Genomic DNA, 12,915 nt, shown 5'->3' with positions numbered 1-12,915 from the left:
GAAGATCTCTGCCCTCCAGAACTCACAGCCTCAAGTGGGGGAAACCAAGTCAGCATACAGACACACCTTAGAGAAAATTACAGCGTGGAACAAGAACACTTGGGATGGCATCTGATTAAAAATGGGAAGGAAAACTGAAGACTTCTTAGAGGAGGTGACACTCCTTTTATCCTTGAAAGCTCAGCAATGAAGGATACATGGGCAGAGGAAGCAGCAGGGCTTTTGGGGACATGTAAGTGGTACCAGACACTGACACATGTGGGATGGGTGGGAGGAGGAGGTCAGACAGAGTCACCTCAAAGGGTACAGTCACATCAAAGAGTTACTTTTGCTAAGGGCTGGCGGGGACTAAATGCAGAGGGTTTATGTTCCAGGAAGATAACTCTAATGAGGCAGGAGAATGCATTAAAGGGGAGGAAAAAGGAAGCCAAAAAATATTTGCTTGGGTTCTAATTTTCCACAACGAGCATGGATCACAGAGACTTTTTAAAGTTCAGAACCAGTAGTTGCAGTGGCCATGAGAAAGCACCTGATCACATCTCCAAGTACAAGGTTTGTATGTGGCCAAGGCCCAGCTCTGAAATCCATCACAGCACTAGCTCCAAAGCCATGCTTCTGGGGATGGAGCCCAGCCTCCTGGGATGGAGAACTTTGACTCAAACCCCCAGCAGCAGCGCTGAACCTTCTGCAGCGTGCCGGAAGCCCCTCCCCCTTCCCTCGCCCTCACTCTGGGTCTGACTAAATATTACAGTCAGAAAACCCACAACTTTCTCCAGTTCCCTCCTCATGCTCTTCATGTCTCTCTCCCCAATAAAGTTCTTGCCATATCAGCCCATCTTGGCATTTACTTCTCAGAAGACCTGGACTAATATACTGACAGAGTGTGATTTACCAAATAAAAATTCCTTATATAAATACAAAATTGTGAATCATTAACATTAAGACTGCCATATGAGTTCTCATTTTTATCCCAGTGCCTGGCAGAGAAGACAGTCCAACAGTTTTGAAAGAATAAATGAATCCAGAGTTGATCATGCAAAAATAGGTTTTCCCTTATAGTTCAAGGTGATCTATCGATCATGCTATTTTTTCACAAACATAACAAAGAACTTCATAAGTATTGTACTAAGTTGTTTTTTTGTTTTTTTTTCTTTTTTTGGCTGCACCTGAGGCATAATGGAGTTCCCAAGCCAGGGATTGATTCCAAGCTGCAGCTGCAACCTATGACATATCTGTAGCAACACTGGATCCCTAATCCAATGCACTGGGCCTGGGATCAAACCCACACCTCAGCAGATGCCAGAGCCGCCACAGACACAACATCAGATTTTTAACCCACTGCACCACAGCAGGAATTTCTGGGGTAAGTTTTGATCAGTGAGGTTGATAGGACAAACCCTCTTGTTTGATGTTATCGGAACCATTGCTTCAGTTGTTTAACTTTAAAAATTCGGTTAAAAAGAGGGAATCACAGAAATGAGCCATACTTTCACATTTTATTATAACTCAAAACACAGTAATATGCATTTACTTGTTGATGTTTCATTGAGTCAAGAACTTTTCTTTGAGTGGGGTTCACTGAATGGACTTTCACATAAAACACATTCATAATATATGGCTTATAATTTCTCATTGTGATTCCTTAAAGTTAAATTAAAAACTCAGTCTGAACGTAAATTCCATCCTGATTTTAATGACTTCCCTTTCATATTTGATTGTTGTCTTCCTTCTACCTGAGGTATAGAAATTGTGTGTGTGTGTGTATGTGTGTTTGGAAGAGAGAGGGATTATAATTTGCTAGAAAGGTGCTTCATTCCCCTTGCCCATTTCTATCTGGAATGAAATCAGAGTTCACCCTGCTGATCATTCTTTCCCACCCTTGATAGCAAGAGAAAAGGCATCTACTGGTTGAGTTCAGGAGAAGCAGCTGAACTGGCTCAGATCAGATACAGTTGGCGTCTGTATCCCTAGGATCTGCATCCATGGATTCAACCAACCAGGGATCAAAAATATTCAAAAAAATTTTGGGGGAGTTCCCATCGTGGCGCAGTGGTTAACGAATCTGACTAGGAACCATGAGGTTGCAGGTTCAATCCCTGGCCTCGCTCAGTGGGTTATGGTTCTGGTGTTGCCATGAGCTGTGGTGTAGGCCACAGACGCGGCTCGGATCCCCCATTGCTGTGGCTCTGGTGTAGGCTGGTGGCTACAGCTCTGATTAGACCCCTAGCCTGGAAACCTCCATATGCCACAAGTGTGGCCCTAGAAAAGACAAAAAGACAAAAAGCCAAAAAAAAAAAATTTCCAGAAATTTCTGAAAGCAAAATTGAATTTGCCATGAATCGCCATTATTTTCTTAGCATTTACACTGCATTAGGTTTTACAAGTCATCTAGAGATGATTTAAAGTACACAGGAGAATTACATAAGTTATATGCAAATACTACATCATTTTATATAAGGGACTTAAGTATCCTTAGGTTTTGGTGTCCCAGAGGGTCTGAGAGCCTCTGAGGATACTGAGGAATGACAGTAATTTCTTTCTTACGAGCCTCGCCTGTCCTCATGATAGATACATTTCTACTTCTCTACAAAAATGAATTTTAAGCCTCTATGGGAGAAAGTTATCAGTTGCCCACAGCTACCTACGATGGCACAACTATGGTGAAATTCTGGAATGATACGTTACAAGGCATGCTGCAGTATTACTGCTAGACTACAGAGTCCAATCTTATTTTTATCAGTAATAATGCTGACATTTTGATTTACATCTGCCTAATTTCTGTGTCTTAATTTGGGAGATAAAGAATCCATAACCTTAACAATCTTCCTAGTCTTCCAAATTGACTTGAGTAGAAATACGTTCTTCACATGCATATTCCATCTCTTATATAATATTTAAATACACATTTACACTATCAAATACATCTGACCTAAGCAGAGTTGAGAAATTCATAACTGACTCTTGGCAAATATTCCAACCAAAATGTGAGTGTTGAAATGAGGAGCCTTTCTCAAGGGTATCCTCCTAGCCCAGAACATTCAAGAAGTATGAGCATTAGTCATCACATACTTACAGAGGGAATGCCAAGCATAGTAATTTTGTGAGTTCCTTAAGTGGAGGTGAATTAAGAGAGTTCTACTGAACTTACATTGACAAATCATTCCCTGGCATAATAGAGCAAGACTAGAAATGCTACTGTCTGACTATGCCATTCATACTTGGGCATTGTTTACGTGTGGTTCTACGGTGGTTTCCTTTCTGTCAGAAATTGCTCTCCATATAGATTTTCGTTGACATTAGGCTTGCTAGAACCATTTGGACCCTTTCTCAAAATGCATTTCAAGACTTCTACACAGTTTCTTTACATTTCCACCCCATGTCATCCTTTCTAAGACCTATTCCATCATCTTTCTGCCATTTAGCATTTTGAACCTTTTCTCCTCTGTCAACTCCATCCCTGGGAATTTCAAACACATTTACTTCAACAATTTTAAAAATTTCCCCTGATCTGCTATACCTTTTGATTAATACTGTCCTATCTGGAGTTCCCATCTTGGCTTAGTGGTTAAGGAATCTGACTAGGAACCATGAGATTGCAGGTTCGATCCCTGGCCTTGCTCAGTGGGTTAAGGATCCGGTGTTGCCATGAGCTGTGGTGTAGGTCACAGATGCAGCTTGGATCTCGCGTTGCTGTGGCTCTGGTGTAGGCTGGCGGTTATAGCTCTGATTAGACCCTTAGCCTGGGAACCTCCATATGCCACTGGTGCAGCCCTAGAAAAGACAGAAAAAAAAATACTGTCCTATCTTCCTTTTGCCCTTCACTGATTAACAAGGCAAACTTTCTAAAAGTCTACCTCCTCCCTCAGCATCCCCGAGGTTGCTCTTCTGAGTGATGTTCTTGTTCTTGACACAGCAGGTCTTTGTCTCATTATTTAATCCCTCTGTCCTTCCTTGAACATGATTTGAATCATCTCAGTATTGATTCCTTCTAACTCCCCTTGAACATGATCTGAGTCCTTCTGGATATCCCCCTTCTTGTCCTTCTACTTTCCTAGCTCCCTTTTTCCTTTCATCTGCTAAGAGAAGCCAAGTGGCCTGGATCAGAACACAGACTCTATAGTCAGGCTGTCTGGGGCAGATATGACTAGTCACATGACTTTGGGCAACCCAACTCATTGTGCCATTTGAACATGGGGATAACATTAGTCCTTGCTTCAAGTTCATTATGAGGATTAAATTAGCCAGTATATATAAAGAGGGTTATACACCATGTGATGAACAGTAAATGTTCAATGAATATATCTGACTAAATAAAACCTAACTTTTTCTTACGTTTTTGTTCTTTTTTCTTTAGATTCATTCTTTAATGACTTAAAAAAAAAAAAAACCTCTGGTTTCACGGACTTCTATATCTATATTTCCTAGTTCTTCATCTTAAATCTTAGTTAATCATTCAATGCACCCTCTAATCACATTTCTAATCACTTTTAAAACAAAACACGTCAATATTGTTGCTGCTATTTCTGTTCTGTTATAAATGCTAACACTGATCTTCTTGCCCAACTTTCCTTGAGTAATAGAAGTATGTGAAGAATGAAATTGTATTTTTTAGTCGCTTTCCAGTCCTCCTGCAATCCTGTTTTGAAGACTTCAACACTGTGATAACCTGTTAATTGGTCTTCATGCCTGGAGCCTCCAGCCACAAATTTATTCACTTTAATTTGGTCAATATTTATTGAATGTCTATCACAGGCCACTCCTTGTTCAACACCCCTGGGAGGCTTTTGCAAACAAGATAGACAGGGTCCCCACCCACTGCACAGCTCTCCCCGCCCTGTACCAAGCTGTTCATCATGCATGATCCTCGCCCAAAACTCTTTGGGCTGGATCCTATTTATTTTTATATCAGTTTTATTTTATTTTATTTTATTTTATTGCTTTTTAGGGCCGCACCTGTGGCATATGGAGGTTCCCAGGCTAGGGGTCAAATCAGAGCTGTCGCTGCCTGCCTATACCACAGGTACAGCAATGCAGGGTCCGAGCCACGTCTGCAACCTCCACCACAGCTCATAGCAATGCCGGATCCTTAACCCACTGAGCAAGGCCAGGGATTGAACCTGCGTCCTCATGGATGCTAGTCAGAGTCGTTAACCACTGAGCCAGGATGGGAACTCCAGTTTTAAAGTTTCGTACAGGGGTTTATGATAAGGTGCAGGTGAAGAACCTCAGTAACTCTCTTCCTTTGCATAGCTCTCGGTCCTCATCCTCAGTCACTGCTATTCTCACCCTGTACCCAGGAGAGCACAATGGCTCTTCATTTGCCACTTTATCAATCCTAACTTGGCCTTGCAGAACTCACATTAATCTGCTCTTACCACATCCATCCCATCCTCCCAATCTTCTTGATATGTCTGTGACATTTCTCAAACTACATCTCACATACCACGTGGCCTTCTTTGTGTTTTAGCCCACCAAGAATCAATGCTAAGCTGAATACTTGCGAAGAAGCCACTGAAGACTATAAGCTATGCTAACCTATCCCTCTGAGTACACCTAATATATTTTTAGGTATTGCAGAAACATTGGTGGGGGGGGGGCTTTGTTGTTGTTTGAGGATCTGGGCTGAGGTCCAAAGATGGCTGGAAATGATCTTGTCTGTGTCATGTAAGAGGTAAAGGGACTGACTGAAGATGATAGGGGTGGGAGATTTCTCCGGAAAAAGCTGCTGTGGTGATATGTAAATCTTCCATCTCCCTTTACATGTTTACCTAAACAAGAGTGTGTAATGATGTCTCCTCTGCCACCTCAAGTCAAACAAGAGGGGATTTAAGAACACAAGAAAATAATCAGGACTATTGTAGGTAAAGGACCATGCTGATCTAGAAAAGCCTGCCTTCCCATTGTAAATGGCCTGGAACACAAAGCTCAGGGTCTGAGTAACTGGAGATACTGTTCTGTTTTTTGAGTCTGTGGGGCCCAGAGGCTGCTATTCCCTGGGAAAACCAGTCTAGACAAAATCCTTCCTGGAGTTCCCTATGTTGGCCCAAGGAGAAGAGAGGGCTGGGGTGAGGTGTCCCTCACATCCTGAATTTGTCAAGGTCAAAAGGACACCATGGAGGGGAGTGGACCTGGGCTTTACTGAGAGGGAGCTGTTCAAAAAGTCCACCTGCCAATAAAAGAGTGTCTTGGCGTGAACACAGAGCAATGACTGAGGAGGGAGTCAGAGCCCCCAGTCAGTGTGGGCACTGCCCACACTAAGGGGCACTGAATTGGGAGGTCACCACCTCTTCTTACCTCTCCCACTACTGACCCCAAAGGGGCCAGAGGAAGTGAGAAGGGGAAGAAGAACAGAAGAAGGAGCTAAAGAAGAGTCAATGATACTGCCTGGGCATAACAGGTTCCTGGGAGTCCGAGGTGAACCAGAGTTGGTGATGGAGAGAAATGAGAGTTGGTTTTGGATCAGAAGTGACACCAGTTATTTAGAACTTGAAGGTGACTAGGACCTTGCTGTGAGCTGTGGTGTAGGTCACAGACGTGGCTCGGATCTCACGTTGCTGTGGTTGTGGTGTGGGCCGGCGGCTACAGCTCCAATTCAACCCCTAGCCTGGGAATCTCCATATACCATGGGTGTGGCCCTAAAAAGACAAAAAAAAAAAAAATAGAACTCAAAGGTGACCAGAAGAAGCAAAATATGTGGCTCCATGTTTTGTCCAGGGATATGGAAGAAGAAATCAGGAGTGTGGCCTCAACATGTCAGTGGTGAATGTACTTTTTTCCTTCTTTGTATCCTCCCAGCCTAGCTTTTCAGTAGCATGGGCATAGCTGTTTGTTCACAGAGTGCTTGATCACTTTATTACCACAACACAATAAAGGTTGTGAGAGAGAGGCATCAGAGGCTCCTCAGCCCCTTTGGAATTCTCACTACCCCAGGCCCTCTCCCAGCCAAGCCTTCAGACTCACTCAGAGCTCCCATTCTTGGGCTACACTTCTTTTGTCATTCAATCCATTTAATGTGAGAAGCACATGTCCCCTCCTACTAGGAATGCTCTGCTTCGGGGTGGCACTGCACCCTTGCCAAAAGAATTTAAACAGCCTCTTCCCCTCACCTTCTAGAATACGCCTTCACCGCACTGTGATAGAGAACCAGACCTCAGCTAGGGATGTGGAAGAAAGGACAGGGCCCCCTGGTTGCCATTCAAGTACTTCCTGCAAACAGTGAATTCCTCCTAAAGCCTTTGATGTGATATTGTATCACTGGTTAAAAAAAAAAATTAAATTCTCAACTCTGTGTGAAAATTTAATCCTCGACAAGGTGCTAGAGGAGTTTCATTAGACAACAAATCCATTCAAATGAGAAGAGGAAATCTCCCGTGCTCCTCACCTTTCACTGATCATCCGTCCCCCCTCCCTCCCTCGGAAACGGATGTATTTAGTCTCAAGTACATTTAGGTCCTTCCAACCTCAGGCCTCCTAGTGACCTCAGGCCTCCCAGATGCCCAGGAGAAAAATTTTGGAGTTGGCTTTCCTTGGTTTCTGCTATTAGATTACATAGCTCCCCACAGACTTTTACACGTTACACATATTTTCTAATTTCCATTTGTATTTTTATAAATGATTCCCTAGGAGTTTATCCCCACCCCTACCTGCTCTTTTTTTTTCTGCTCTTTATTACAGTTTGCTTTGCTTCCTGCCCCCACCTCCCCAAGAAAGACTCCAAATAAATTATTCCTACTTAGGCTCCTTTAATTTTGAACAAAGTTACTTAAATAAATAAGCATGCCCATTTCAATTTATCTACTGGATTCAGGCAAAGCAAGCCTACATTTTAGCTCCACATTCCCTTTGGCACACAGTCAGGCACCTATGAGTTTCGGCTAAGTCTCCTGACTCTTCTCTGCACCACTGTCAGGAAAGAGATCGTGTCCTTGTAGGTGGGTCTCTGCACCAGCTGATGGACAGATGCATACACTGAAAGGGAACCCTATAACGATTAGTCTTTCTCTCTCATTAAACATGTACACATGTTAGAGCAACATTAGCTCCATCACTATCTTTCTAAACTAACTGTCAAAAACCAAGATCCTCTGATTTGAAGGAAGTGGTATGATGCAAGATATGATATGTTTAGGGTCCTCAGGGATTTTTAGATAAACTTATGCATTTATTAAAGAAATAGGTAAGAGGCTGTAAGTTCTGAGGAAATCAGCTGAGCTGAGAGAGAGAAGTTTGTGGAACCATTTCTCAGGTGAGTGAAGACAAGAGGGGATCATGTCTGAATCCCTCTCAGGCAGAAGTGTCCCCCATCGGACAAGAATTCAGTTATTGTGCCCATTAGAGTTTCTCTTACACTTAGACACAAAAACACACATACGCACACACACACACACTTATTGGATTCGTGTGCATTTACAGTTGAGACAGAAGAGACTCCCTAAACCTATTACCCACACTGCACTGAGCTACCTACAAAGAGGTAAGACCTGTGCTTGAAGATTCTCTCTTATGCTCCCAAATATAAGCACCTCAGCAGGTGACATGGCAGATGTGCCTGGGAGGGTGTGTCAGGCTCCACAGAGAGGATAAGAAGGTGATACTCTTGGGGGATGAACATCTTGTCCCTTCCAGATTCACGTTGAGACCCTATGCCCCCCCCGGACAGGTGATGGCATCTGAAGGTTAGCCTTGGGGAGGGGGGCAGGCAGAGGTCATGCGGGTGGAATCCTCATAGATGGGATCAGTGCCCTTTCAAGAGTCACAAAGAGCTTTCGTCCTTCTGCTGCCCCGCATGAGGTCCCCGTGAGGAGCCGGCAGCCAGCAACCTGGAAGATAGCTCCCCTGAACCTGAGCACGTGGACCCCAGATCCCAGACTTTCGGCTTCCATGACTGAGAAAAATGGACCGCTGACCATCTAAGGCATTTGGTCTAAGGGAGCTTGTTAGAGTAGCCTGATCTGGGACGGATCCTGGGGCTCCCGCTCCCTTCATACAAAGAACCCACCGAGGAGGCTGATGGTGGGCCATGCTACTCTTGGAAAGCCTTTAGGGGAGACGGGGGGAGCTGGAGGGTCCGAGGAGCTCTCACCAGCCCGTGGGCGGCTGGAGTGTGGACGTGGGAGGATAAGGAGGAGGTCCAGGAAGGTGCTGTAAACAGCAAGCTCTGTGACCACTTCCCTCAGCACACCTGACACCCCCCTAGCCAATCAGAAGCTTCCTGAGCCAAGAAAGGCATCAAGGATTATGTCAGTATGGGTGAAGAAAACTGGCAACTGTCCCTTATTCTCTTGAGGGAGGAGATAGTAAGTCATAGCTTTAATACTGTTAAATAGTCAATGAGAAAAGTATAGTCATTATTAATTATATCTAATTAATTACATCAAAGACTGTGGTTGCTGCTAAGGAAAGAAGACAATACCACATTGGGGTGAGGGTGGTGGAGAAAATTTCACATGGGGCAGGCAGCTTGGGCCTCTCGGAGAAGGCGTCTGAGAAAGGATTTGGAGGAGGAAGCAGTTAACCATGCAGGTGTCCAAGAGACCTGAGGTGGATTCGGCAAAGGACGGGGGCAGTACCCAAGGCATTTGGAAAGAAGAAGTTCCTGAACAGAGTAACAAGGAGAAGAAATGAACCCTAATCTTTCCGCAAACATTCTGTGATATTTATTGAACTGTTTGTTCACTCTCCCTCCTGTATCCACAGTCTTTTCCAGTCAACAGGATTCTTTCTCTTTTTTTTTTTTTTTTCAAAAATTTTAATGGAGTAGAGGTGACTTACAATGTTGTGTTCATTTCAGGTATAGACCAAAGGGAATCATTTTGAATGTTTTAAAATGTATCCCTTTACTCTATACTCACTTCTCATTTCTGACATAACATTGACTTCTGTCACGGTTATGTCTCTGTCTCTGGAAGGTTTGTTGACCCACACTGTCTCTCCCACCACAGCCACCAGCCCATCACCCAGTCCACCCCCTGCCCTTCTCCCACGGGGAACATGCCCTGCTCACCCTCCCACTCCCAACCCCGCCCCCCCAACCTGCTTGGAAATGATTCTTCCAAAAGTCACCAATGAACCCCAGGTTTCCACATCCAGCGGAAACTTCTGTTTTCAATTCACTTGACCACCAGAAAGAACTCCCGTCTTTTTGAAAACAAGTGTCTTGGCTTTCAGGACCCTACCTTCCGCCTCTTCCTCTCAGATCACTACTTCTGGGCTCATTCTTTCCCCCTTCCCTCTCCCGAATTCAATCACCAAAAATTGGAGTTCTTCAGGGCTAAAGCTCAGATTTTCTTCTCACCCTACACACTCCTCTAGGCCATTATCTCAACACCAGGGGTTTTAAATATCATGTATATGAGTGCCTCCCACATACATATTTCCACTTCATACCTCTCCCCTGAGCCACAGATAAGTATATGCAACTGCCTTCTTGATATCTTGGCATGTTATTACCCAGGCTCTCAAATACATTTCACCGGGATGCATCTCAACTCTGAATCACCCTTCCCCCAAACACCCATCCCAAATCTCTTCTATTCCAGAGCCTTCATTTCAATAAATGGTACCTTCATGAAACCATTTGCACAAACCAGAAAATGAGGAATCATCATTCACACTTCTCTCTCCCTCATCACCCATATTCAATCCATTTTTCAGAAAAATTGCTGGATTCATCCCCCCACACATCTGTTTTGTATTCTACACCCCACCTGCACAGCCATAACCCTATTCCAAGCCACTGTCATCCCCTACCTGAAATATTGCCATATCCCTTAACTCGTCTCTCCACTTTTACCCTTGGCCCTCTTCCATCCATTCTCCACACAGCAAGTGAAGTCATATTTTTAAAAACACAAAATGCCGTTATGTTCCTTCCTCTGCTTAAAACCCCGTCAATTTCTCTTGAATCCAAAATCCTTAACATGGTCTCCAGGATTCTGCATCACCTAGTCCGGGTCTATTGTCCTAGCCTCATCCCGTGTCACTCTCCCCATCTTGAAGAAATTCAAGTCACATGACTTATTTGCTTGGTCATTCTCTGTCTCTCTCCCCCTCCACTCCCGCCTCCCGTCTTCTTTTCATCCCTCCTTTCCACCTGCTCTTCTTTCCTTTTGCTTTCCCTCTCTGTCTGCCATTCTCTCTTCAAGCACAGAGATCTCTTTGCCTACCCAGGTATTATGTGTATTCAAGTGAAAAAAGTGTCCTTTTGGTCCTTGGTCCCTACAACTCCTCTGCTCTAATTCATCTTTCAGGTCTGTTTCAATACATGTTTGGACTGTGTGTTTATGCATCAGAAACCTTCCCAAAACGTAATGGCTCCACACCAACACCATTGATTTGGTTACAAATCATTCCTCTGGGATGAAAGCCCTACATGTCACTGGTAAGTCCTCTAGGGTCTGGAACCAACTTCTCTCTCTCTCATCTCTCTCCATGGGGTAACTTGACACATGTCTCCAAGTGGTCCTTCCATTAAAATACGTGGCTGCTCACAGAGCCCTAAGAGACAAAGGCTGAAGCAGTATGTTGCCACTTCCAGCCCATTCCATTCTAAGCTATAGGGACAACACAAGAATGTGGATATTGAAAATGTGGTTCATTGAAGCCATCACCAGATTATGACAACTCACCTTAACATAAATTAGTTGTGATTTAAAGGGGTACACCTAGCATGACAATACAGAATATAATTGGAACAAATCTGAAATTGGTGTATAGACTTTTACAGCTTCAGTATAGGGGAGGAAAGAAGGAAATTCAGTTACAACAAAATGCATTTTGGCCTTGGCAACTAAAGATTTATTTCAAGGGAAGAAAGGAAGTCATTTTGTTGTGTGTGTTTTTTTTTTTTAACCGACTTTTCTACAAAAGCCAGAAAGTTGAAAAACTGGCATTGGCCACATAATTGACAAAGGTTTACATCGAAAAGGAAAGTTCATTTAGCCACTTTCAGCTATAATTTAACCAAAAATAAAAGTATTTGGTTAAGGGAGTTTCTTAAACATGTTCAGCTACACGTACTGACATTTTCTTTGCAGGACTAAAGGTTGATCAGTGTCTACCCCCGGCAAACACCGTCTAGTTGCAGCAGTAAGACCCACACTATCTTTGTTCTTAATATGCCAGTTAAGAGCTGTTTGATCAAGCAAAGCAGCAAGAACAGCTGGCGTTTGATGGTAGCGATGTGCCAGGCACAATGAGAGGTCTTACATATGTAGGCAAGTCTTGGGCCATTCCCTGCATAGCTCTCTGTCTCTGCTAATTCCCCTATTAGGCCTTACTGTAACCAAACTTCATACAATGAAATCAACCCATCAAAGATGCATGGAGAATGAAAATATAATAGGAGAAAACTTATTGAAAGACAGAGTTTTATTTTCATAGATAATGAGTGCTTTCTATATTTCAAGTCACAAAAGATTTGCCATCAGTGTGTAGGGCCATTTCTCACAATTGCCATGGAATTCATGAAATGACTACTGGTGAATGGCTTGGAAAAAGCGATTTGCAACCAACTTCATGTCACTTTGTGGATCTCCCAAAGCCAGTCTGGCTTCCTGAAGCACTACCATGTGTGTCAAAGTTTCTGGACAATGCAAGGATGTTTAGAGAAGCGGCATTCTATTTTCACAACTGGAAAGCATCTCTAGATGGTCCCTGAACAGTTTATAGGTTAATAAAAATATCTCTGTAAAGAACAGCTAACACTGCATTTGAAAGAAATGTCCTGGAGTTCCTGTCGTGGCTCAGTTGTTAACAAACCTGACTAGCCTCCATGAGGACACAGGTTCAATCCCTGGCCTCCCTCATTGGCTTAAGGATCCAGCGTTGCCGTGAGCTGTGGTGTAGATCACAGACACGGCTCAGATCCCATGTTGTTGTGGCTGTGGTGTAGGCCAGCAGCTACTGCTCTGATTG

Source organism: Phacochoerus africanus, chromosome 3 (genome assembly GCF_016906955.1).
Source record: "Phacochoerus africanus isolate WHEZ1 chromosome 3, ROS_Pafr_v1, whole genome shotgun sequence".
Lineage (NCBI taxonomy): Eukaryota > Metazoa > Chordata > Mammalia > Artiodactyla > Suidae > Phacochoerus > Phacochoerus africanus.
This window is presented reverse-complemented; position numbering follows the sequence as displayed.